The 27,745-nt window shown below is 43.9% G+C and overlaps 1 protein-coding gene across 3 annotated transcripts in view; it reads left to right on the top strand.

Moving 5' to 3' along the window:
• The window catches only part of WIPF1 (WAS/WASL interacting protein family member 1), a 114,570-nt gene that overhangs the window by 19,092 nt on the left and 67,733 nt on the right, over positions 1–27,745 (top strand). Inside the window, exon 1 of one of the 3 annotated variants that reach the window (XM_082841282.1) lies at positions 24,593–24,652. The exons of the other annotated variants lie outside the window; for them this stretch is intronic. The gene's annotated coding sequence lies outside the window, so the exon portion shown is untranslated. Of the gene's footprint in view, positions 1–24,592; positions 24,653–27,745 lie in introns of those variants that run through there. 3 annotated transcript variants of the gene reach the window in all.

Here is a 27,745-nt window from a genome sequence, read left to right as displayed (position 1 = left end):
CCGGGAACTAGGAACCAGTCACAAAGAATAGGTCGCCCTTCGGCCCTGGAGCTTGAATACGGCCTTGGGACCTTGGACGCGTGAGGGGCTTCACAGGATGGCAGGTGCACCTAGCAAACTCCGTCTGTGTTTAATAATTTGCCTAGTTATTTACACCTATTTAAGATAAAAAACGTTCTTGGATAAAACCAAATCTAAATGCAAAAGAGCATTAAAAATAAGAAAGGCAGCCCCGGTGCCCCAGCTTCTAGCTCCAGCTCTGTCCCTGTCTGTGTGACATTGGGCCTCAAGAGTCCTCATGGGTAAATTGAGGGGGAGTGGGGATTTGGAGATGCTTCCCCAGATCTCCCTCAGCTCAAACACCCTGTGGCTCTCTGCAGCCCGAGACACGTTTTCTGGCAGGAGAGAGGCTGCCAGAGCTTCCTTCTCAGGCAGCCAATGAGTACATTCTTTCCTGTGCCCACATATGGAAGCAATTTCTAGATTATCCAAGGCACTTGTGCCGCTGAGCTCAACCAAAACAGAGGAGCTCGGCAGTGGAAAGTGGAAAAAGAGAAAAAAACCTTGTGTGCGTTCTCTTACCTATGTACACTTTCACATCTGGAATCCCCCATGCAATTTGCCTATCTGTGCTATCTCAGGGGTGTGCCAGTGGGTTTGGGGCATTCCACAGATAAAATCAAAACTAAATGAGGTTTGAGCTCACTGCTTCTCCCCTGAAGCCGAAGGCCTCTGCCTTTCCCCTCTGGAAGCTTATGGCCGGAGGCTGGGGAGGAGTGCAAATTCCAGAGTTTTGTTCCCACATTTATGGTAATCTTTCTCTCCGGTCTGTTAATAAGGACTATTAATGGCTGCTTTCAAGGTTCTCTGTGAAGTTGAATTGGCAAACATTAGCCAAGTGCTTTGAAGGGGAAAATGTTTGATTAGTTCCTTTTCTGCCCAACCCTTTACTTACCTTTCTCTTCTGAACTCTTCAGGGGTTTTGGTAGTGGTTGAATGGTAGCTCTTTCACCTGTAAACCGGAGGCGCGGGGCATTTGCTCCTGAACTTAGGTCAGGAGAGTGACTTTTTCTAGGACACGACCTTATTCAAAAAGTCTCATCTGTGGTCCCGGTCCCCATAGATGTTCCTAAGACCCTTATTTCCTCCTCCTCTCTCTCACCCTTGACCTTAATTCCTGGGAAAGAAGGTTACTGAAAAGGACATGTTTATAGAGAAGTGCTTTTTGTTCCCCTTTCATTTTGTCTCTAACTTCTCTACTGCCTAATCCCCCACCAACGTTAAAGTTTAATCTGTAAAGCAGTGATATTCTTCCTAGGTATGAAATTCGAGTAAGTAGAGCTCTGTAAACGTTTACCAACGCTTGTTAAAAACCATTGCATGGATGTTCTCATAACAATCCAGGGTACCACCTCCAGATAACTTTCTGGAAAAAACTCTCAAAATCAAGACAGTAGGCTGATGGATGCCGAAAGGCTCTTAGCGGGAACCACATTCTTTTTTGTTGTTCTTGCTGGGTCTCCAGCTTAGAGCCTTCTGGTCAAAGCAGCCGTCTTTTTCCCTTCAGAGAGCATGTTTACGGCTCTGGTTTGCTTCATCTGGGATTGCTGCTCTGGAGGGCCAGAAATCAAACATGACGTGAAGATAGAAACGCTTGCGGGAACCTCACATGCCTGGCTGCCCTGTTTAAGGACGCTCAGATTAGCTCTGCTTGGCTGTGAATAGGGTGGCGATTCCACACATGGATTTTCCCCCATGGGATTCTTGCTGGTTTTAAAGCAGCTAAACTTCGCCGCCCTGTAGAACCGCCGTCAGGAATGTTTATTTGAAGCTCCATCTCTGCAGGACTCTGTGCTCGATTCTCCTCAGCCCTCTTCAGAAAACGTCAGCCGACCCGCCTCTTGTCTGCTGGGTGCTGAGGGCCTGAAACCACACTCCAGGAGAAGAGTTACTGAGTGCAGGCCTGTTCCTGCCACACACGTGTGCAGTATTAACTCGGGGCCGGGTTAGGTACCTGTGCCAGCCAGAGTGATGCCACTCCCTGCTGTGCTGAGAAGGTGAAGACCATTCAGTTCATCTGTCCGTTCCCTCCAGGGATTCCTTCCCCTTCCCAGGCAACCTCTTCTCTCTAACGCAGCCACAGACACACCCACCCAGACCCCAGGCTCCCACTGAGCAATACAGTTGAACCCACCTCTCCAGGTCGGTCACCCACAAACCTCCTTACTACTCTGCAGCCTGGTTCTTTTTCCGGTACGCGGGCCTCTCACTGTCGTGGCCTCTCCCGTAGTGGAGCACAGGCTCCGGACGCGCAGGCTCAGCGGCCATGGCTCACGGGCCCAGTGTGGGATCTTCCCGGACCGGGGCACGAACCTGTGTCCCCTGCATTGGCAGGCGGACTCTCAACCACTGCGCCACCAGGGAAGCCCTGCAGCCTGGTTTTGCTTCATCTCTTCACTCAGCAAACATTTGCTCAGTGCTCACTGTTGAAGCTTGCAGAAGGCAGGCTCCCTATCTCTGTGGAATGTATGTTCTAGGAGGGAGAAACAGCAAACAAGTAACTCAGACAAATTAATGAATGCTTCAGTAATTAACGCTTAGTTAATTACTTAGGTAGTTTAGTAGTGATAAGGGCTATGAAACAAGGCTGACAGGATGATGGGATGGAATGGTAGGGATGCTACTTGAGGTACAGCTGTTAAGGGAAGTTTATGAGAGTTGAGATATGAATGACAAGGAGCCAGACGTGAGGATCTGGGGAGAAGTGTGCATCAGGCAGAGGGAATGGCAAATGCAAAGGCCCTGAGGTGAGAACAAGCTGGACAGGTCCCAGGGAAAGAAGGAGGGCTGTGAGGAGAGGGGTGGGGACGAAGTCAGAGGTGCAGGCCTGGCCAGGTACTCTGCAAGGACCATACTGTAATCTAATAGGGTTTTAGCCCATGGAGTGATGCCGCCTGCTGTGTTTCAAGAAAATCACTCTTGCCTCCATCCCATCTCCACCCAGCTCTGAGCTCGTGGCCTCACACCCTGACTCACTCCTGCTTGTTGGTTAGGGTGCCCTCAGCTCCGCCCACCGCACCCTGGCCCGGCTCCGGCCCTCCCATGCCCGCTGCCCGTGTTCAGGCCCGTCACTTCTGCAGCCCCAGCACCAACTGACCAGCCGTGCCTGGGGGTTCAGAGGGTGGGTGAGTCAGTCTTCCCCGAGCTGGACTGAGCGCTGGACAGAGAAGAGAGTGAGGTGCTTACTGGGCTGTGAGACCTTGGACAGACTCCTCTGTGCTGGGCTGTACTTGTATCACACTCACTCCTCTGAGACTGGCACTGTTGTCATGCCCATTCTACAGTGGAGGAAACTGAGGCACAGAGAGGTTAAGTAACTTTTCCAGAGTCCCCAGCTAGCATGTGGTTGAGCCAGGATTCAAAGCAGATGGTCTGATAGCCCCATGTTCTAAATCACATTCCACTGCCACATGCAGTGGGGATGGCTGTTCCTTCCCAGCCGCCTGACAGTCCTGAACGAGGTCCTTTTCCAGAGTGCTCAGCCCAGAGTGCTGCCCTCACTGGGGACACCAGATGCCCCCTGCTGACACGCTCAGCCTCAAGCCGTCAGCAGACCCGTTGAGTTCACCGAGTTAGGGCGGCATCTCCAACCTCAGTCAAGCCAGTGCTGACTGTCCTCTCCAGGAGGAGCCCAACAGCCCTTTCCTCGTCCACCTGTGAAAACCCCACTCTGGGCACATCCACCACCTGCCAAGTAACAGTCAGGAATAGTAATAGGAGCAAGCGATTACGGAGCACTCCCTATGGAATTCTTATTTTACCGATGGAGAAACTAAAGCACACCCTGCTTAATTTAAGGTCACAGAGCTAGTAAATGGCAGAACCAGGATTTGAACCCAGGCAGTTTGGCTCTGGAGACCCTTTAGAGTACAATTATTATTCTTTTTTTTTTTTTTTTTGCGGTACACGGACCTCTCACTGTTGTGGCCTCTCCCGTTGCGGAGCACAGGCTCCGGACGCACAGGCTCAGCGGCCATGGCTCACGGGCCCAGCCGCCGCTCCGCGGCATGTGGGATCTTCCCGGACAGGGGCACGAACCCGTGTCCCCTGCATCGGCAGGCGGACTCTCAACCACTGCGCCACCAGGGAAGCCCCTCTTATTCATTTTTTAAAATTTATTATTATTATTTTTTGCGGTATGGGGACCTCTCACCGTTGTGGCCTCTCCCGTTGCGGAGCACAGGCTCTGGACGCGCAGGCTCAGCGGCCATGGCTCACGGGCCCAGCTGCTCCGCGGCATGTTGGATCTTCCCGGACCGGGGCACGAACCCGTGTCCCCTGCATCGGCAGGTGGACTCTCAACCACTGCGCCACCAGGGAAGCCCTAGAGTACAATTCTTCATACTGAAGAATTCCCCTCCTGTGGTTTCCACGTTGTGGTCCATACTCTAATCCTTGTAGCCACAGAATGGTCTAATTTTATTAACATAAGACAGACCTGTCAGTATTTGAAGACAACTATCACATCTCTCTCGGTTCCAAACCACCACACCAAGCTCTCAGGGAGCAGTTCTACCCTGAGTCCCTTTCTTTCTCCCAGAAAAGCACAAAGAGTGCTTTGTCATTCTCCATCCAAATCCAGATACTTGTGAGAGGCGAGGGAGCACAATTAATAATTATGCTGGGACAACAGGCATAAATGTGGACTGTGCTGGGTGAACCAGGAAGTGGTTCTCCCTACCCCCAGGCCACAGCAGAAATACCACCACTTGGCACGCCTTCTGAGCATTCTGTTCAAGTGGATTATCGGGAAGTTGAGCTAACTTTACACAGATACGTTATTGATGGGACATCAGGTTTGAGGAGTCTGCCATTCGTCAGACTTCTTCCAGTGGAAAAGTGCTGGATGTAAGGTCAAGTCCCACAGTTGCCACTGTGAACTTGGATGAGTCACCTCCCATCCGTGCTCACTGTTTTCTTGTCTGTAAAATAGAGGTTGATCACCCGGGAGTCCCTTCTAGTTCTAAATCTCTGATCCCACGTCAGCCTTCCCAACACAAGCAAAGGTCTAAGTTCTCACTTTGAAGCCATGAACATGGAACTTGAAGGTTTTAACCCATTTTCTGTCAGTTTAGCAGCTCTTCTACCAGCTTATTTGCCAAACCCCAGAGGTAGATTTTGAGAGTAAGATCCCCTTATCTTGTCTACTCTGGGGGTGTCAGTGAAACTGTGCTGAGCACTAATTATCTTTAAATAATGCTTTTCCTCCGAGACAGCCATGGATTTTGTCGATACAAACACAGGAGATAGAAAATGGCCTCCAAGGAAGGTGCCTGTTGACTTACTGAGAAATTTCTTTATTTTAAAAAAAGAAAGAAAGCCTTTTATGTTCCCTAAAACCTGTACCTCTGAAATAATTTCGAAGTGTTTTCACATAATTTATCACATTAGATCCTCAAAATGGCCGTGTAAGATAGGTGTCGTCTTTGTTGTCCGGATATTGAAACAGAGGCTCAAGGAGACGAAATGGCTGGTCTGAGGGCGCACAGCTGGTTAGTGGTAGGGCTGCAACTCACATTCACGTCTGCAGGATCCTTATCTAAGAGTTTCTGTGCTGCACCAGTAGTTCTCACTTTGTTTGAGTCTTTTAGCAGAGAACTCATTTTTTTTCAAGCAGAAGGGAAGCTTTTCTGGGTAAAGTCGAGTGTATGTGCCTTCCGTGGTGCTCTGTGAGGGGGTCCCTGCAACCCGCACAGAGCATGGCTTGAACAACCCTGCACTTTTCCAAGGTGCCTCACACTGTTTTGCCCTTTTCTAGGGTATAGAGTGCTTGTGGGATTAGGTACAGTTTCACTGTACATGAATTTGTTGCATTTAATAAGCTTCACCATGATTCTCGGTCACCTGGTCAAACATCTGGGGGCTTGTGTCAGCTGCATGGACGCGGTCTTTGCTAGGAGGTTTGGCTCCCTCCTTCCCGCCCCCCTCCCCTAATCCCCAAGGCTCAGTTATGAACCTCTCCACCCTGTTTTTCCACTTTGCTCTGCGGAATCCCAGTTCCACCTGTACCATTCACAGACTCCTGTGGCCTTTCTGGATAGGACTTGCCTGCCTTCGTCATTCATCCACCCACCCAATAAACACATTAAATACGTACTAAGTAAAATCATGTGAAAAGGCCCAGCCTAGCAACTGGCACATAAGGAAAATGAGTTCCCATCCCTACCACAAAGCGTGGTACCCCTTCATTTCCTTGTATCTGAGATGACTGGCTTCCCCATGACAGTCTCCCAGGTCCCGTCTCTTGAGAAACGCTTTTGCTGTTCTGCCAGCCTTTTCTCTTCCCTCGAAGGTAAAAATGGGGTGCTGGGCTTATTGTCACGGCCTGCGTATCCTGTCCTCTCCCCACAGTCAAAGCACAAGTCTGTGCCTCCACCAGAAGTTACCCCCCAAAAGAGGAAAATTTAGAGAACAAGCTTTCCATTCTCTGAGGTTGCTGGGTTGCAGGGAGCAGCTAAGTGGCATCTGTTCACAGAGCCCCCCTATCGAGGAGAAAAAAAAGAGCGGGAAATAGTTCCCATTTTTTAAGTCTGGATTTTGCTCTCCCTCAGCAGCGTGTAAATGCCCAGTCTCACCAACTGACAGGACATGTAATAAATGCTGAAGGTGTATGTTTATGCTTAAGGTTCTGTTACTCTTGCTTAGAGTCCGGAGCTTTGCACACACTGGGAACTGATCCTCCTCTTTCAAAACACGCAGCATACATGCTGCCAGATTTTTCTTAAATCTACTTCTTCAGTCTCCACCAGATAAGGTTTATTAATTGGAGATAGTTTTAAAAGACATGATAGGACTTCCCTGGTAGTACAGTGGTTAAGAATCCGCCTGCCAGTGCAGGGGACACGGGTTCGAGCCCTGATCCGGGAAGATCCCATAGGCGGCGGAGCAACTAAGCCCATGTGCCACAACTACTGAGCCTGCGCTCTAGAGCCCGTGAGCCACAACTACTGAAGCCCGTGTGCCTAGAGCCCGTGCTCCGCAACAAGAGAAGCCACCACAGTGAGAAGCCCACACACCGCAACAAAGAGTAGCCCCTGCTTGCCACAACTAGAGAAAGCCCGCATGCAGCAATGAAGACCCAACGCAGCCAAAAATAATAATAAAATAGAAGACATGATATATTCTCAAAAATACGTTGATAATTTTACCTTCTATAGATCATTCAGAAACGTCAAAGCATTAGTCCAGTATGAACTGTTAGAAAATATTTTTGACATTCTGTTTTTTGGTTTTTGTGAAAGACAGATACTTAGCTTAGACCCTGTTTCTTTTACGATGATCCTTTTTCTTTCTGAAAGAGAAGTAATTATGAGAAGCATCAATCCAAAGTTCCACCAAACCGCTGTAAATTTAGCACTTTCTCTTCATTCTGCCTATCTACGTGGGTCTTTAAAGAGAATCTAGCCATATCCTGGATTATGTAATAGTGCCTCAGCTGTCTCCATGGGACATCAGTATAGTATGTGTGTGTATGTGTTTGTGTAAGTGATTGGATGCCTGGGCTAAAGTCATGGGTAGCTGTCTGTTTTACCTGTAATGATCATTTTAGTTTCTAGTCAAAATTGGCCGTTTTGTTCTTTGGCTGATTTTCACACTGAACTGAGCATCTGATGCTCAGTCCAGCTAAGCCAGGAGCCCCTACAATGTTCCAGTCTGCCCTGAACACAGCAGCCCCCATGCCCTCATCCACAGCTTTGGATCTACCCTACCGCTAAGTAAGAGGAAGTGGAACAGCAGGATGGGCTGGTCACCTGCTAGTTTCCATTAGTGTCTTAATGTTCACATTAGATCCTTGGTTGGACTCCTTAATTTTTAATGTCAGACCAGGAATCCTTTAAAAAAAAAAGTAGGGAAATCTTTTCATTGGAAAATATCTTAAAACCAAAGAAAACGACAGAGGAAAATTGTGATGTATTTTAAATGGAAGCTGGTGGTATGAGTTCCTCGATATCCTTTTAATGCTGTTGCTCTTTTCTTAGATCTGCCTTTTAGAAACTTCAACTTGTCTTTGCATAAAAGTTATTCTGTGATTTTTGTATTCCATTTTATTTATATATTGAATTTATTATAGTTACGTGTTGGTATGTAACAAACCACCCCAAAACTTAGTGGCTTAAAAACACAATCATTTAATTGCTTACAATTCTGCAATCTGGGCTGGGCTCAGCTGGGCAGCTCTTCTGCCATTCTTGCCTGTGGTCAGTCTGGGGCTGCATTCAGATGGCAGGTTAGCTGCGGCAGGACTGAGCTGGGCTTCTCTTTTTCTCCAGGAAATGTCAGGACCTTTCACTTTCCAAGTGGCCTCTCCAAGTGGTCTTTCCATATGGTCTCTTCAGCAGGATTGCTGGACTTTTTACATGGTAGTTAGAATCAGAAAAGCAGAAGCTGCCAGGCCTTCTTAAGACTCAGGCCCAGAACTAGCAGGTTCTTCACTTTCTTTCTTTTAAATCAAGTCACAGGTACAGCCCAGTTCAAGGGGAGGGGACTACACAAGGTGTGAATACCAGGAGGCATGCTTCATTGGAGGCCAGCAATAGAACAGACTACCCCACAGTCATTCTTCAATCACATGACACTTACCAAGTGCATGTCATGCACCAGGCAGTGAGCATACAATGGTGAAGAAGCAAAGCCTTGTCCCTGCCCTTATGGAGTTTATTAGTCTGTGGGGAGCACAGGAAATGAGGAATCAGAAAATTACCATGCCAGCGCTGAGTGCTGGGATGGGAGGAATGCTAGGGGCCCTGGGAGCACACCTGGACTTCATGGAAAGACAGAGGAGGCATCCTGTGGAGATGGCTGAGAGGGCTGCTGGGAAAAGAACAGCATGCTCCCTGGCCAAGAGACAAGAGAAAATATGGCTCTTCCGTGGAGCTGAAGAAGTTTTGTGTGGCTAGCGAGTGCAGTGTGGAGGGTAGAGCTGCGTGGGTATGTTCGGTGGGGGGAGGGGAGGAGTCACACCTCGGGTTCAAACAAAAGGCCCAAGAACTAAGCAGGAGCCTCCTCACTTATTGAGAGCCTGGTAAGCCAAGTTTGGACTAGACTTGATTTCAGTTGTGATAGGAAGAGAATTTTAAGCAGATTTGCCTTTCAGAGAGATCATAGCTACATCATGCTGAGAATGGAAGGACCTGGGCCTGGAGACCCCAAGAAACTGTTCTGGGGCCAGGCAGGGGAGAGTGGTGGATGGCTCAGGGGACGAGTCCAGAGATACTAGGAAGTAGAATCTGCAAATCTTGGTCATTGGTTGATTGGTTATAGGAGTGAATGAGAGGGAAGAGGCGAGGGTTACCTTCAGGTTTTTGGCTTGGGCGGCCAGTGATAGTCTCATCTGCTCCAGTAGGGAGCCCTGGAAGAGAGGCAGGGTTGGATCCCATCGAGGTGGGCTGGAAGTAGCAAGGAGAGCCAACTGGAATGTACCAAGTTTGATTCCTTTGGGTTTTAGTCCACTGCAAACCTTTTTCAGACTAACATGTTGTGAGAACCTTATTAGAACCTGCTTCTGCTTCCCTCCCCCACTTCTCTCACCCACTGTGTTGCTTTCTGCTTCTCTCCTTTCCTCCCATGGGGAAGAGTAGAATGACCAGGTCTGAGGCAGGAGTGTCCAAGGATGGCACCTTCTTGAACCTTTCACTTTGAGGGCAGTGGGTTGGAAACACTGGTGATGAAGAGTTATAGGATTTGAGGTTGGCAGCTTACAGAGAGCAACTCAGGTCACAGGGTTGAGAAGTGCAAAGGCGAGGGGATTTAGGACAAAATTGGGAAAAGGAGAAGAGAAAAAAAAAAAAAACACGCCAGTTAAGGCAAGGAAAATGAATCATCTGAGGAGGAAATACTGAACAGAATAGAAAAAGCAAAGAGAAAGAGGCAGCCCCACAGCTATGACCTCTGTCATGGAAGACTCTAGAATCTTGTTCTTTCATGCCTCCTTTTCACATCCACATTCTGAAAGTTAGAAAAGTAAAATAAGCCTTTTTCCCGAAAGCCTCAGTGGGCCTTCAGATAAGCTTTCTTGTAATATATGAAAAAGGGAAATGAGCAGTTAATACACTAAGATAACCTCTAGTCCTTTTGTGGAAGAAAAGGAACCCTAAGAAAGGGACATGCATACAAACCATTAAAGTCAATTTTTAAAAAATTATTGTCTATTCTCAAGCGATCTGACAGAAAAATATCTGTAGCCTGAGAAGATGGGGAGAGAGCATGTCCCTGTGATCAATTTTTAATAAACGTAAATGGTATAATAAATTATGCATTGAGGAGTGGTATAAAGCATTAAACAATGAAGGATAAATAATTTAAATGATTAAAAACTGCCTCTGTCATATGTTTGATGTGTGAGAACTCTATTTGACTTTTCAAGGAAATAGAGGAGGATTTCTTTTTTTAAAGGGGATTTTTCAAAATAGATTTTTTAAAAGGAAAATCATGTGATGGTCTGCCGAGAGAGGGTGTTGAGCACAGAAACACCAATTTCCATGATCCCGTATCTTGTGCTCCTTTGATAAATACATGAGTTGTGCCTTGCTAGTGGATGGGATTCTATCAGGTGATCAATGGTGGAGGTACTGCCCATCTTCTAGAAGGCTGAGACTCCAGATCTCTTTCCTCGTGTTCAGAGAGACGTGGTCTGGGTGTTGGAGTACAGTGACCTTATACAGTCTTAAACTTCCAGTATTCTGTGTAGGAGGAACTGTCTCTGCATATTCAGTGCCTCAGGTAAACTTCCATTTCTATCACAAAATTAGAGTAACTGGATGGGTTATAACCAAAGAAGTGTTGACCAAGGCTTGCCCCCTTCTTGGACACCACTCACCTGTGGTTTAGGGGAGCCGCATTCATCAAAAGCACCATATTATAACATGCAGTGGCTAAGAGCACAAGTATCGGGGTCAGACCTGTCTGGGTGTGAACCACTGTGTACCACTCAGGAGCTTTATCACCTTTGTCAGGTTAATTAACCTCCTGGAAGCACCATTTCCTTATTTGTAAAATGGGTTCAGTAATACCCCAAAGGACTGTTGAGCATTAAATAAGGAACAAATGTCAGTAGCTTAGCTCAGTGTCTGGAACATAGTAAATGCTCAATACATGTTTATTAACTACATAATTATATACTGAGGGTTTATTTTCTGGTCTCAGAGGAGTGCAGAATAGACCAATAGAACCAGAACAAAAACTGTAAACCTAAGAAATGTCCACCATGTAATCTCAATCAAAGATCGTAAGCTGTGGTCTAAGAGCCATTTCTGGAAAATGCAGTATCTTTTAAAAATCAAATTCAGATACCTTAAGGCAAAGGACACATGTGCTCCAGTTAACCCCAGTCCACAGTATTTCCATTGGCTTTTACTTCTCTACTTGCCCAGCTCTGATAGAAGTTTGAATTTGCCACCTCAAACTGAATAGTTAGTTCTATAAAGTTAAATTGGTTTCCCCTAAGTTTCCTTAGGTGTTTTAATTTAGCTTGGGGCATCTGATTGCTCTATAGCCTTAGTGGAAATAGGGGAAAAAATTTTTTTCCCAACAGAATAATTTTGATAAAATTAAAGGCAAAACAGACCAACAAATCTGCCAGTTGTATACTTTGTTGTTCTTCCAAATTAATATTTTCCTGTTCTTCCAAATTAATATTTTCCTAAGATCCATGTAGGCATTTTATTGCCTCCATGGCAATTCAGAATCTGATTATCCAGAAATATAATTGCAGGCATTTATGGTCGATATTCTGAAAACACAAATGCTGATCAATAAAAGTTCAAGTTCCAAATATTGGTGCACCAGACAACGGGAAACTGAAGGCTCACTCTAGGCATTTGAAATCATGGCTGCAAATATGTTGACACTTCTCCCATTGAGAGGTGGGTCTATGTCCCCTTCCTTTGACTCTGGTGGGGGAAGGGGATTGTACTTCTTTTACTAAGAGAGTAAGACAGAAGTGGCCCCATGTGACTTTCAAGGCTAGGTCATAAATGGCTGTACTTCTGCCGTGTTCACTGGGAACACAGAGACTTGAGCCACCAAGTAAGAAGTCTAGATGTAAGTGCTGTGGTGGACAGCCTTGGTGAGCCCATCCTTTAGCCTTCCCAGCCTTGCGTCAGACATAAATGAAGAAACCATCAAGGAAGTGGATTCTCCAGCCCTAGCCTTCTCGCCCCCAAGTTATCAATGATCCCAGCTAAGACCACAGATAATATGGAACAGAGACGAGTTGTCTTCATCATGACCCTTCTAAATTCCTGACCCACAGAATCCATGAGGATAATGAAATGGTGGTTTTACAAAGCTGAGTTTTGGGCTCATTTGTTACACAGCAGTAGATAACGAGAGCACTCACCCACCATGGTGGGCTGGCTGTATAGCTGGGGTAGTTACAGTATCACACCATTGTATTTATAAGATCTTGACTGTAACAACCACCTGGTCCCATCAAAATGTACCATATTATTGCTAGGTTTTTTCCATACAAGATAAACATGGGAGAGTGAGCTAATCAGTTAATAGATATGTATTGAACTGAGACCCAGTAATAGGTGACAAACCAAGCTCTTCTGCAATTTTAGAGCTTGCTCGGAGGAGTATGTTATTGTTTTTCATTTAGCAGTAAGTCCGTGTCACCACCTCTAAAGTAGAAATAACAGCTTTCTTCAATGATGATGAATTAGGCAATGCATTAAAAAGCACTTAGGGTTTGTTTTTTGGTTTTTTTTTTAAAGAAAAACATTGTTAATACATATAAACACTTAATGTCATAATTATTTTAGGTTAATGGATAACGCTAATAGTTTGTGCTATTAAGAGCATTTACAAAGCAATCTGAGCATATACAGGAGAATTAGGCTATTAGGGCCTGAGGTAGCATGTGCTGCAGAAGCAGCTGAACTGGAGTAGCAGTCTTAGAACTTACATTTGGAATCAGTTTAGTGGTCTTTTTATGAAAAGTCTGAGTTCAGTCTGAATTTTGAAAATCAGGGTATGGCAGATCCCAGGGCAGATCCCTTCTGAGAGGCTGTGTGGAGAAATCTTTATTTTTTCTAATCGCTGCCTTTTCAGCCCAGCCAGCAACAGAGAAAGCCAGCTCCTTGTGGGTCAAAACGCATATTCCTAGATCAGGGGTAGCAAATTCACAGCACAACGCAATGCCAGTAAACCAGGCTGTCTCTAGACACGTTAAGTTCACCATAGTGCCAGTCTCAAGTGTGCTTGTGTGGCCATCACACGTGAGTCCTCATGGCAGGCACCTGCATGGCCATTTCTCACTGCCCATCCTTCTGAAGAGAGCCCATGGGCACCTTGAACCAGAACAAAGATCACTAGCACAGGTATAACTGAAGATAGATTGGTTGCTTTCTATTTGTCAAAGACTTTCTATCTTGTTTGGACACCACTCTGTTAAAAATACTGTCAGGAGGTGTACTATTTATGTTTAATCCTAGAAAGAAAACCGAAAAGCAAGGAGATTTCATTTTTTTTTTTTTTGACTGCTAAGGAGAGCAGTCGAGATGGTATTATGATTCAGTGAAAGTAGAAGGCCCAAGAAACACTAGTACAGGAGATTGTAGAAGGAGGGACAAAGGGAACTTTATATCCAGTTTCACCTTAAGATCTATAAATTACTAGGCAGGTTAACTTAGAATTGGAATCAGCATTTTTCATTTTCAAGCTTTTATATTTTGTGCATACACAGAGTGGACCGTTTATAAAACTGGTAAACTGGACTGTGGATTTGAGAATGAGGAATTCCTCTGTTCTTTGTTTTGGGGAGGCAGTGATCGTTCATTCATTCAGTAAACACCTGCAAGGTGCCAAGCCCCTTTCTTTCCCCTAACCTCCAGATGGGCTGGTAAGGAGTGGTCTAGGGGATGACTGGTCCAGTGGAGTGAGGGGGTGAGACTCTACTGAGAGGGTTGAGAGGAAGAAGGAAGGAAGGAAGGGAGGGAGGGAGGAAGGGGCTGACCTTCGACCAAGGCCAAGATTGGCATCACAGGAGACAGAACACCTCTCTCTTGAGATGCTTATTGCCTTAAGTTTCACGCTTTACTTCAGAGATGTACTGAGAGATGGAAAGTAATTTCTTTGTTTCGCTACATATTGTTCCAGACTTTTTGTAAGGGCTGATAAAGCAGACTGCGGTGGGGAGCATGTCATTAGCACATTGTCATGTGTTAGGACAGTCACTCACCTCTGGGTATGCCTCCTCTTTTCCTTTAAAAGGGCCAGTAATGTTCCAAACTTCCCGTCTCCTTTCGAGAGACATGAAACTATCACAGGTACAGGACAACAGTAAAAGGCTGTTGTTGGTTTTTTAAAATCCGTCTCAAATCTTTCCTTCATCAGCTTGGCATAAGGAGAACGTGAGGGAGGGACTGTCCAGAAGGAACGGTGGTTTATAACTGAGCCTTGGAGTCACTGCAGCAGCAGAGCTTCTGAGCTGCCGTTGTCAGGATGGGGAACCACGTTGAGATAAAGAAGTATCTGGTCCAGTGCAGTTCAGTGACGTTTACAGTTGTGGCTAAGGTAGCAATTTACTCTATTCGGAATTACTCTTGATCACTGTCTCCTTGGTTGACATGAACTGGCTGGTTGCCATTTGTGAGCCCTGGCGTGTGAAAAATATGTGTTTTTGAAGATGGGCATTATACCCAGCGTGGCATGCCCGTGACAACCACAGATTCACATCCCTCCTCTCAGGAGACTCGGGGCGCACTCATTGCACGGAACGGTGAGTGAAATGGCTGTCACTGTGTATATTGTTTTTTCTCTCTTTTTCCTTCAAGCATAAAGAGTTGGATTTCTGTAAGTAAAATATGCCTGTTATTGCAACTGCACAAATGAGAAACATAATCCTAAGATGTGTCTGTGCACCGTTAGCACAGTTTGGTCGTGGGTTCCTAGATTTTTTTTCTTTACAATTTGGATAGCAAATTGGATTGCAAGACAGTTTATCATTAATGACAACCCAGGGTTGTGTTGGTGTTGCTTTGCTTTATTTGTTTTTGTTTTTGTAACCCTAAATCCTTGTCTTTAATCAAGCTAAATGAATTATTTTTAACCTGAGTTTATACATTTAGTTGTACATTTAGTAGCACACTACTTGTTACAGCTTATCTTCCCCCTGCATATCCCTTATTGCTTAGGAAGGCTTTACACTTATGAAGTCTAGTTACTAAAAACGTCAACGTATTTTGATGAATATTACAGTTCATGGTGTTCATTTTCCAGTAAAAAGGGAAGTATAATTTATTAAAACAGTTCATCATAATATTCCATTAACTCCTATTCTGCCTATACTTCCAACAGTGTTATTAATGATCCACAGTGCCCCTAAGGTTAAAATGCAGTTTATATAAAATGTTCAGGAAACATATTGAAATAAGTACACTTATGTTATTAGATGCAGAGATGTTTGATCATTTTTGTGTATACGTTTGTCCTTGGAAGTTAGTAGCTGCTGTGTTGCCTTTAGTACAGTAAGTATATCATTGAGAGATGTGCAACAGTAATTTAGCAAATAGCACCTTGTTTTATTTTAGATACCTCTCAGAGCACCAACTTTATTTCTAGGCAAAGAAAATAATAGGTAATCATATATAAAATATATTGTTACTCATTCAGAATGACTGTGAGTAATTAATAAAATCTTGAGAGAGGTTTCTCTTTTGAAAGTTTACCTCATTTATAGAATCGTGTAATTCAGCCTGTCTACAGCCACTTCAAAATCCAAATCATAATCCAGAAAATACGTGATAAACACATGTGGTTGGGTTTGATGTTGCTCAGCTGGATGTGACCCACACTCTTAATTGTAACCTGAATAAATCTAGAAGCCCCACATGGTCCAGATCCTGCTTGGAGTCTCATTCAAAGAAAACATCAGAAAGCCAGAAAGCCTTGAAGAGTAATGTATCTCTTTCATCTAAGGTTTTCTAAAAGGCATGGCTTAAAGGTGTTACAGTTTGCACCACATAAACAATTTCTCCAAAATTCTGTGTAGCCATCTGTTCCTCTCCCTACACTCATGGCCACTGCTAAACCTCTCTGTCTATCTCATCCACATAGTTTTTCACTGGCTATGCAACCCTTCATCATTCAAAAAAAATTAATGGAGATATAATTCACAAACCATTTTCCTCCTAATTTTTTGATCAGACACAAATACATCCATCTCTTCCAAATTTAGAAGCATAAATGCTACACCACTTCCAAAGTTAGAATATGCAGATGGATTTCCTGTTCTACTTCCTGGATGGACTGTGCCTCTCTAGAATGACTGGAGGACCTGTAGCTCCACTGCCTCTGATTTCTGAATATCTTTTATTTCCTGTTTACCCAGCACCCTCCGAAGTAAAGCCCATTGCCTCACTCTGATTGCATTTCTTTTTCTTTTTTAATAAATTTATTTATTTGTTTATTTATTTTTGGCTGCATTGGGTCTTCGTTGCCGCTTGCGGGCTTTCTCTAGTTGCCGCGAGCAGGGGCTACTCTTCGTTGCGGTGCGTGGGCTTCTCATCGCGGTGGCTTCTCTTGCTGTGGAGCACGGGCTCTAGGCGTGCGGGCTTCAGTAGTTGTGGCACGCGGGCTTAGTCGCTCCGTGGCATGTGGGATCTTCCCGGATCAGGGCTCGAACCCGTGTCCCCTGCACTGGCAGGTGGATTCTTAACCACTGTGCCACCAGGGAAGTCCCTGATTGCATTTCTTGTAAGAAATTCTAACGTAGAATTTCCTAATAAAATTTCCGCCTACTAACAGTAACAGGAGCCACCGTTTATGCACTGCACTGGCTAAGCTCTTTGAATGCAGCATCACACTCAGTACTCAGAAGGTTATCTGCATGTTACAGATGAGTAAACTGGGACCTAAAGAATAAAGTAATTCACTGCAATTAGTAAGTGATGGATCTGGGATTTGAACCCAGGTAGTTTGATTCCAGAATCCTTCCTTTTAGGAATGACATGGGCTTGTTTACCCATTCTACCGTATTCTATGTGCTCTTAAATGTGGAAGGGAGGGATGCATCTGAGTAGGAAGATTGTGAAAACAGGCAATTAGTTAGCTGTTCTCTTGGTCCCGTGTTATGTATACGTGTGAGAAAAACACAAATCCTGAATCAGGGCTACAGATCTGCGTAATACCCACTCATGATCTCTCCCAGGAACCTTGGTTCACTTCTGAATTGTAAGATTGCCTTATATTCTTCTTTTCTCTATTCAGCCTAAAAGAAAGGAGCAAGAAATATGTGAGAGGGTCTTGGTTCTCAATACTGTCTACAACCTCTGGAGTTCTGTGTTTATGAGCCTTCTTAAAACTCATGCTGGGTGAATGTCAAGGCTTTCTGTGTGCCCCTAGCCAGTCTTTTTTTGAACAAGGGAATTTGCCATATGCTTTCAATGTTTTGATCAACAGCAAAGATGAGTGAGGGGCCTAGTTATTTGGAATTAAGCTGTGTGAAATTGGAAACAGCCAGTTTGGTTGTTGGCCTCAGGTCCCGTAGTATGCCAAAGAATGACTGTCAGGTAGGGCTCTGGCTTTAAAGACAGCTGGCCAGAGTGCTTGATGATTCTGGCTTAGATTACATTACAATGGCATAGTCAAATGTACCAGAGTGCGGTGCTTCATCAAGAGAACTTTCTTGACTTTTCATCTTCTTTTTAGCTGTTCCAAGTGCTCAGAAATGTGGTGCATGGTGTCTTTTTGCATGACTGCTAATGAGGAAAGCCTTTGGCATGACATAATGCTCCCAAAACCCCTGAGGGTCAGTGTAGAAACAACTGCTCTGGGGTCCGGCTGGACTGTTTGACCTACATGGTGAAGCACTGACTGCCAAGGGTGTGCCTTGCTGCAATTTCTCTCTGCAAAACATGCATGTGGTGTGCATGGGTTTAGCTTTCTCTGAAACAGAAGTTTTGGTGTATGTTGGAAATGACACTGGACTTGTAGTCAGAAGCTTTGGGTTTAAATCCCAGTTCTATTACTTACTTATTTGTTTGAACAAATCCCTTCAACTCTTGGAATCCCTTAGTCTCCCCTTTTGTATTATGAGAATGCTTAAAAAAAGATTTACTTCATAAAATTTTATGTGGCTAAATTAATTTTTTAAATATGTTAGAACAGAAACACTCTTTTAAGGTATTTAATCACTTCTTCTTTGTGATCCAAACCAGAATCTCAGTCCAGTAAATTGAGAGTTAATGGCAGGTCTTCAAACAGTTGCTTCACCTTTATCCCTCTTCCCTCCCTCCCACTGGGATTCTCCATGAAAAATTAAATATGGAATTTTAATGTTAACCTTTATTCAAACACATGCACTTATAGAAACACATACAAAGAATACACATACATAGGTATTTTATGGCCAGAATTTTCTCCATCACCCCTGCACCTATATCAAAGTTTTAAGAAAGTGGAAACCACCTCATTTTTAGGGGAAAAAAAAGGTGGATTCTTGTTGATTACTGAGCTTTCTTAACTAGACATTAAGAAACTCAGAATTCTAGCCTCCTAAGCAGGTCTAGCAACATTTATTTTCTCATTTGGATTCTTCACCTCTTTAGAGGGTATGTTTACATTCTTGTGATCTTACTGTTGCACTCTTAGCTAATTCTAGATTAGATTTCTCAGCTGATGATGACTTCTAGAGACTGGAAGTGAAGTAGCAGGAAACTCACCCTGACAGCCTCCCTTCTACAGATACGTCTACAGATCTCCAAAGTGCATGTATGTCTCAGAGTCCAGAATTTGCAGAAGCATTCCTTAAGATGTTCCTGGCTGTATCCCAACCACTAGGTTCTTGACTGCCCCTCTACCCCACACTCATCCACAAGATTTGTGAAAGCTGTAGTAGCCAGTCCTTGTTGTAGGAAGGGAGAAGGGAAGTAAATGGAGATCTGATCACATACTCTTTTAGAAGGGTTTCTAATACCTATGTAGTGTCATTCCCATATATACACAAAATCTATTATTGCTACTAACATGAATCTACCATTAAATTTCCCAAAGCAATGGACTGACCTTACCAATTAACAGGGTCCTACTATGCAGTTCTCTGATGTTCACCAAGAAAGGTCACATGTATTTGATCTTTAGAAAAAAATATAGGTAGAATTTCTAAACCATTAGATATTAAAACACACACACAGAGCTAGGGGTGCTACAATAATAAAAACCATAGTCTATCAGCAAAGGTCAAGAAAAGAGGGAAAAAAAGTAAGAAGAAAACCATATGATAAAATAGCAAGCATAAGATAAACATATAACAATAAATGTGACTAGGTTAAATTCCTATATTAAAATCAGTGACTCTCAGATTGATTAAAAAGATAATCCAGCTAAATGCTGTCTTTAGGAATCTTTGTATACCAAAATTACACAGAAAGGCAGAAAATAAAGGGATAGGTTGGTGAATTCTAACTAACAAAACAAAAATAGGGATAGTAATATTAATTCTAAAAAGTGTGGGATTCAATGTAAAAAGAAATATTGAACGAGACATAAAAGAATAGATATAAATCAAACAAGATTCAATAACAATGAAACTTTATGTACTGAACATTTAGCACTGAATTAAAGTAAAATTTGTTAAAAATACAAGCAAAATAATTCAAATAAAAATAAATTAAAAAATTTAAAGCGTAAATAAACTTTTCCATAATCATAGTGGGAGACTTTAACAAAACACTTTCAGAATTTTATCAAGTAAATAAAATTAAGTAGGAACAGAAGATTTGAATAACATAGTTATTATTATTAACCTAACTCAACAAATAGGAAGTATACACAGTTTTTTTAAAAGACCATGCATCATTTTCAAAAATTGATGAAATACTACACCACAAAGAAACTAAAACTAACCAAAAAGTAGACATATAACAATAACATAGCATTGAAAGTTACACAAGATGGCTCCTGCCCCTACCTCCATCCAAGCACTTGGAAACTAAGATACGGTCCTTTTAAATAATTCTTGGATCAAAAAGGAAATCACTACTGCAACTATAGACTATTTTAAAATTAACAATGAAAATACAGTGCACTGAATTATGGGGATTGTACTAAAAATATAGTTAGATAAAAAGTTAAGCTTTTTATTTAAAGGACTGAAAAGAAAATAAGCTTAGAATTTAAGAAGCTAATAAATGAAAAACAAAATTAAACAACAGAGTAGGGGGAGGGAAATTATGATGTTAAATTATTTACCTTTTTGAGAAAAATTGTGAATTTTTTCCAATAAGAAAAAAAATTTGTTTGGCAGTTAGGCAAAAGTTCAGAGTTAACAGGAAAGCTGCTGGAATGAGGCTGGAAAGCTGAGTTAATGGGCTAAAAGACACTGTCCCTGTCCTCACTGTCACTTAGGTTTGGCTGAGGTGAAAAGCATGTGCAAAAAATAATTAGAGAACAAGACTGTATTCAATAAAGTGCCCGTTTGTGAGTTATAGATGGTAAACCATTTATAGCAAAGAGAAGCATTAGGCTCTGAGTCTCTGGCTTCAAACTTATCAAGGGCCTCTGGGTGGTTATTTAGCTCCTCGACTTGGCTACTTATCTGTGAAGTGGGGATCACAGTACCTACCTCAAAGGATTGCTGTGAGAATTAAAGTACACTGGGCCCTCTGTATCCTCCGAAGTGGAACCTCGGATACACAGGGCTGACTGTAAGGGACTTGAGCATCCGTGGATTTTGGTGTGTGTGTGGTGTGGGGGGGGTCCTGGTACCAATCCCCTGCAGATACCAAGGGACAACTCCGTGCATGTGGTAAGGGCTGCCAAAAAAAGTCAGTGTGGCATCTCTTCCAATCTCTTCTGGATGCTGGTGAGATGGTTAGGGCACAGTCAGTATGTTAGTATATTTTACACAGGAGTAGGACACGTAATGATGTTTAGAGTACCCAAGTTCTATCTGCATGGGTGAAAAGACTGGGCATTTTGTCTGTGACTCTTGAAATATGCCTGTGGTGATTAGATAAACGAGTCTCTGTCCATTAAAAGAAAACAATCTATAAAGCATGACACTCCCAAAGCAGCGGCAGTTCATGAGTTCCTGGCCACAGAGAAAGAAATGACCAGTTTTGCCATTATGTAATCAGATGGCTTCCCCAAGTAGGAAAGGGGGGGACCAAGGAGTCCTTCCTGATCTACTTCTGAGCAGTAAGCACTTTTAGTCCTCATGTGTAAGAGTGAGACATCATTCTTGCAACCATTTAGTGTCGGCATTAGGCTCCTCAGGCATGATGATGGATTCTGAGATCTTGAAAAAGTGACCTGGTAAACATAAAAGGAATCAGATAGTAAACCCATAAAAAATGGAAGAGAATTTAATGCTTGATGAGCATATGTGGTTTGAGGTAAAGTTAGAATGTGTCTGGGAGTAGGTAAAAATCTGCAGATGCTACACATCAAACCACTTTAGTCAAAATATTTGTTCAGTGGGGGAAAAATGTCAGTGAAAGTAGTTAAATGACGTCTACGGTCCAAACAAGAATTAATCGTCTGCTCTGCTTCCTCCATTCCCAAGACACCATCAGCTGTAAGGTGCACCATCAACTTTATGACAGGTGAGGAGGCGGGGGCAAGGACATGGTATTAAACGTATACTTTGGTTCCAGAAATGTTAGAATATGAAGGCAAAAAGCACTATCAACACAAACATGCATCTTGGAATTAAGGAAATGCAGAATTTCACACAGTTGATGTTTTGGTGTTTTCTTGCTGGTAGAGGATAGGACTAATTTTATAAAAACAACTTTTAAAATGTTCACTAATACATGGGGCAGAACTAATGACAACTGAAGGCAAATTTAAGTTTTCTCAGGCCCATAGATTTATTTTCTTTTATTCTCTTGTCAAGACAAAATAAACCATGGACCGTTCGGGCGGTACTATACGTGATAAGCGTGGAACATATTTTAGTGCCAGAAAATAATGAAATGCTCAAAAACAAAAACCAAGACACAAAATATTGGTGGGAGAATGTCAAAGGAGCACAAGAGCCAACTGAAAGAGGTCTCACCAGTCAAAGGTAGAACAATTTGAGCAACACAATTAGTAAAATAGTGTTGAATTAGAACCCAAAGTATAAAATGAATACCTATGAGGCCATACTGATGTAAATAAACGGTTGAAAACATTGTTGAATGGGGAGAAGAGATAAATCTTCCGTGAAGAAGAATTCAAAATAATTTATACAGATACTCCACCCTCAAGCTTTTCCTTCCAAAGTGTATGGTATGGAAGCGGGTAAGGAGCAACCTTCCAGTGGAGAAACCTGACAAACACTACCTCGGGTGATCAAGGCCAACGTCAATAGTATTAAATTATGTTGATAGTATATGTGCTTGATCTGATGTGATTAAAATGGCAGTTTACCTCTGTGGTCTTCCTCCAAACAGCCCATCACCCCAGTATCATGAGAAAGATCCCCATTGTGGGACATTCTACAAAATACCTAACCAGTACTCAGAACTGTCAAGGTCATCAAAACCAGGGAAAGTCTAAGAAACTGTCACAGCCAAGAGGAGTCTAAGGAGACTTGATGACTAAACGTAATATGGTGTCCTGGATGGGATCCTGGAACAGATGAAGGACATTGGGGAAAAAAATTAAGGAAATCTAAATAACCTATGGCCTTTAGTTGATGATAATGTGTCCATATTGGGTTTCTTAATTATTTATCTATCATATTAAATGTAAGATTTTAATAGCGGGGAGATTGGATACAGAATGTGTGGGAACCTTACTCTCGTCTTGATTTTTCTATAATTACAACTGTTCTAAAAGATAAAGTCTATTAAAATTCTTTTAATGCCTAAACAGAAAGAAAAAAAAAATTCATGGACAGGAGGCTAGATTCTAGAGTTTAAAAGGAAGTTATAAGGCATTTTGTTGAGACCTTTAAAAATTCCACACAGAGCATGGCTGAAGCAGAACATATGTAACTGCTTAGCTGAAAAAAATGGAACTGGCAGCTTAGCCCAGAATGTGACACTTCTGAATAAATTTAAATGGACTCATTATTATTTATCATCGATGGAGTATTTTGTTTTTCCAAGATGGCAAAGTTTTACCATTATTCCTATTTTAAAGCGAATGCCGTGCTTTCAGCCATCTTGACTCACTCAACTGGCTAATCTAACTGTACAGTTCAATCAGAAAACCAGCCATCAACTGTCAAAATGGTAAAAAACAGTTATGCATGTTTTCAAAGCCAGAAATGTAATTATGTGGTGAGACTTCAGGGTTTTAGTGTTCTCCAGGGTTCTGACTCCCGGGGTTCGTTCCCTTACTCGGTAGAAACTCACATGGAAAAATTCTTTGAGGGAATTATAGGGTAATATTTTCAAGACTTGGAACAGTGAGCTTGTCTACGGTTACCTTCCTAAAAAACAACTAAAAAATGCCTTTAAAAGCATTTTTTAAAAAAAGAATTGTGCCAGCGTAGCCAAATAGAGGCAACTTTGGGGTTTCTGCACTGAGTCAAGTTGCACAAACTGCAGAATATTCCCCTCTGTCCAGGACATCGTTTTACTCCCACATACCACTTCCTACATCCACAAATTCCAGTGTGTTGGACCTCCAGAGAGCTAGAGGAATTATAAAAGGAAAGAGGCGGGTACTGACCACAGGAACAAGTAAGCTAGAATGGCAGCCCTGGACTTCTTGCTTGGTCCTGCCTCAGCTCTTCTCCAGGCCTCCCCGCTCCAGGCCTCTCCCAGGTGCTCTTGCCAGGCCAGCATCAGGGTCCCCCGTGGCCAGGGCTCACGTGCCGCCAGGACCCCCCCACCATCCCACAGGAAGACAAAGTCAGCCCTTTCAGGGGAAACCAAAAGGCTGGCATATTTTGGAGACCAGCAGGGGGGAAGTGTGTGCCAGTTATTTAGTCCTGGGAGGCAGGGAGTACTGGGGCTTTGTTTGCTGAGCCCAGAATTAGGGCACACAGTCCGTCAGCAGGACTAGCTAGACGGGATGTGAACTTGAGACTGTCCCCGGAAACTCAGAGTGAGTGGCCCCTGTCGCTGCAGGGTGCAGAACCACGAGCCAGGCCCTGGGTGTGCTCCTCCGGGCTGGTGCCCTCCAGAGAGCGCCCTGGGGACACCCTGGGTGCAGCACCACGGCCGCCCTTCCTCAGCAGTTCCCAGGGCAGTAGCACCAAGGCCTGCCTGTCCTGGTGATAGGACAGCGCCTAAGCCCCAGTGAGCTCAGACGCCCCTACCCCAAGATGGGCAGCCTCGGGCCCAAGAGTCTCTGTCTCTCCCTTTCTCCCGCTCCCTCCTTGTGGAGTCAGAAGAGCCAGGAGCCCGTATACTACTGTCCCCGGCCCCCCACCCCCTTAGCTTCTCTCCTCTTTACCTGAGCCCTAGGGATGCCTGAAGCCAGCTGGGGACCCCTGCGAGGACACAGCATTTCTTCAGACACAGGATTACCCCAGCGTGAAGCAGGCAGGGAGATGGTCTTATCACATGCCTCTGACGGCTCCTTGAACGAGTCAGAGAAGGTGCAGTAAGGAAGTATAATGTCACATGCCACACTTACAGGAAGCTGGCCAGAAGACAGAGGGGGAACTTGAGAACCTGGGTCATTTCAGCCGATTAAAACAACACAGGTTAGTGCCTTTTTTTTCTCCCCCTGAAAAATCTTTCATAGCCATTCTAAAATACCTAACTGGTTCTCTTTCCTTAAACCGTCTTTAACTCTTTGCAATGTGGAGAAATTGCTCCGGCTTTGGATGTAAGAGCCAGGGCGTAGCTGGTAGCCACATGTTATTAGAGGAACCAGCAGCAAGCCATTATTATGAAAATGAAATTCTCAGAACCTCCCGCTTCCCTATTCAGAACTTCTGTACCCTAAAAAACAAACCTTCAGATGGTCATTAAATTACTTATTTCATGGAATCCAGCTAAGCCTCTCCTCGAGTTTACCTATTAGCGTACATTGGGACACATCATTTTGTGTTTGGAGGCAGACGCTGGGTGCTCAAAGGGCGGTAGAAAATGCAGCAATAGTGTGTGGACAAACTCGCTGCAAGGCTGCATGCAAAAGTTTGCTGTTTTTATGCACTTTTTGCCTGGCAGAACGAATCTTTTGGCTTGTATTTCCTGTTAAAATAATTTCTTGTATCTTTATAAATTCTTAAGTTCCCTTTTCTTTTATATATTTTTTTCTGCCCTCTTCCTTTCTGTGTTCTTTTTTTATTGCAATTTTCCTTCTTTTATTAGCAGAAAATGGGAGTAGAGGGGTGTGGGCAGTTTGAACGTGGGATGAGGAAGTCCCCTGCCTCCCCCTGCCCCAGGGTTTCAGAGCACAGCCTGGGGCTGTCATGTGCAGGGTGTATAGAAGCCATGAGGTCTGTCACTAGAGCTTTGTGTCTTCAGCTTGTTCTTCCTCTAGAAGGGAAGATTTGAGGAGTCTAGAGAAGAGCCCAAGAGATGGTCAAAGCATTGGAAATTAGAGCCCAGAAACAGCTAAAGGGCCCAAGATTATTCATCCTGTGGTCCTCGAGGGACAGTTTAATAAAGAAGTTCAGTAAAAGGCTCTTACACAACGGCCTGCCGCTTTCAGACCTGTATGACAAAGGAAAGCGTCTCAAATCTGAGTGAGAGGAAGGAAGTCACCACCTTCTTGGGCTCTCGTTAAGCACTAAAACAGGTTAGCCAGAGAGGTTGCCGAGCTTTTTTTCTGGGCCATTTGCAAACGAACTAGCCTTCTTCTGTGGCTGTTCACGTGTTAACAGAGGCAGGGAGAGAAAGGCAGAGAAGAGCCCAGGTTTGGGAGCTTCTTGTTTCCTTCTCTTCATTCCAAAGTGTACTACAAAGTGTCTGTGCTGGAAAACAGAACGACAGTGGGGTGAGGGGTTAGTGGACCCGTGTGTTGTTTATGTCCCAGTACTGCAAAATAACCAAAACTGTGAGGCAAGAGGAAAAACATCATTGTTGATGATGTCCTGAGATTGCCACATTTATTTCATGTTTTGCTACCACGTTATGCAAGAAGATGGAGAGGAAGCTGACAGACTATGGGAGGATTCTAAGTTGGAGTTCTCAGCCCAAGTGGTTTCAGAAACCCTGCACTAGCTCTGACTGAGGCAGCCCACGTTTCCACTGGGGGTCGGAGCTGGAGGGGAGATTGGACTTTATTTGATGTTTGGAGCCCTTTGCACAAATAAATGCCTGGAGGAGACACATGGAGGAGGACTGCAGTGGAAAGGTCTCTTGCACATGGTACCAGGAGCTCTCCTGAGCACCAGAAAGAGGCTTACAACTTAGCCATGGCTGGACATCCCTAGAAGGAGCTCTTCTTTCGGTTTTGTTTTGATTTTTAATTGGTCCTAGAGGTTTGTTGATCAGGGAGTTTTGTACTCTGCTAATCTGCTGCTCATAGCAGAAAAGGGCTTTTTATTTTGTTAAATACTTTCCAGATGGACCTGACATCTTTTTTCTTGGAGTGCATCCTTCCAAAAGCTGTTTCCCTTTCTCCTGGGGGAATCTGTTCTCTCCCCAGCCATTTCTCCAGCTTCCTACCGTCACTGTGCTCCTTTGTGTTTGAGATGCAAGAGAAGGTTTATAAAGTGTCATTATTATGCAGCGCCTTTGATCCCCCAATCTGGAAGTGGTTCCGGAAAAGAAAAAAGGCAAAAAGAAGAGGTCTCAGAATGGCAGAAGGTGGTAGATCGTGTTGGATGGTGGAGAACACCTGGAATATTAATCTCACGTGTAATTCTTAGACAGGAAGTACTGCCAGTTCAGTGTGAAGGTCAAAAGTAGAAAGAGAGAAGTGGTCATCTTTTATCTGGAGAAAAGATGATGAACTTTATGGGGAGGGACTGCATGGGCATGTTACTGAATTCTCTAAATAAGAAGAGGAAGGGGGCTTCCCTGGTGGCGCAGTGGTTGAGAATCTGCCTGCTAAGGCAGGGGACACGGGTTCGAGCCCTGGTCTGGGAAGATCCCACATGCCGCGGAGCAACTAGGCCCGTGAACCATGGCCGCTGAGCCTGCGCGTCCGGAGCCTGTGCTCCGCAACAAGAGAGGCCGCGATAGTGAGAGGCCCACACACCGCGATGAAGAGTGGCCCCCGCTTGCCGCAACTAGAGAAAGCCCTCGCACAGAAACGAAGACCCAACACAGCAAAAATAAATAAATTAATTAATAAACAACTTTGAGGAACTAATTCATATTAAGCAAACACAGAGGAACCTGATTTATACACCAGAATGCCAATTTACAATATTAATTTAAAAAAAAAATAAAAAAAGAAGAGGAAGGGGGTTGACTTCACATATCCCTCCTCTCCTGGACCCTGACATTTAGGCAGGCCTCTTGTCCCCAGAATCCCAGATAATGCAGAGTAGCACTTCAGAATCAGCATCCACAGACGTTTGGGTGGCCTGAGTTTCAGAGGAGTGTAATGGTGAGATATTCAAAGTATTCATGTTAGTGGAGAAGAAGAAAATAAAACTCCGATGAGTGCAACCATGTAGTTGAATTTATCCTCGGCCGTCCTTTTGAGTTGGCATCAGCGAGTCTGTAGGCCGCCCTCTGGGCCTCTCAGAGAGAAGTTCCTGGGTGTGTCTGAGGTGTTATTGTTAACGTCACTAGCATACTGGGAGCCAGAGATTTGGTTTTTCCAACTGTGGTAAAATACACATAAAATTTACCACCTTAACTATTAAATGTGTGGTTCAGTAGCGTTAAATATA

The sequence above is a fragment of the Leucopleurus acutus genome (assembly GCF_964270905.1).
Source record: "Leucopleurus acutus genome assembly, chromosome: 6".
In the NCBI taxonomy this organism is placed as follows: domain Eukaryota; kingdom Metazoa; phylum Chordata; class Mammalia; order Artiodactyla; family Delphinidae; genus Leucopleurus; species Leucopleurus acutus.
The sequence above is the reverse complement of the archived record's forward strand: the minus strand, read 5'-3'. Positions and strand labels throughout refer to the sequence as shown.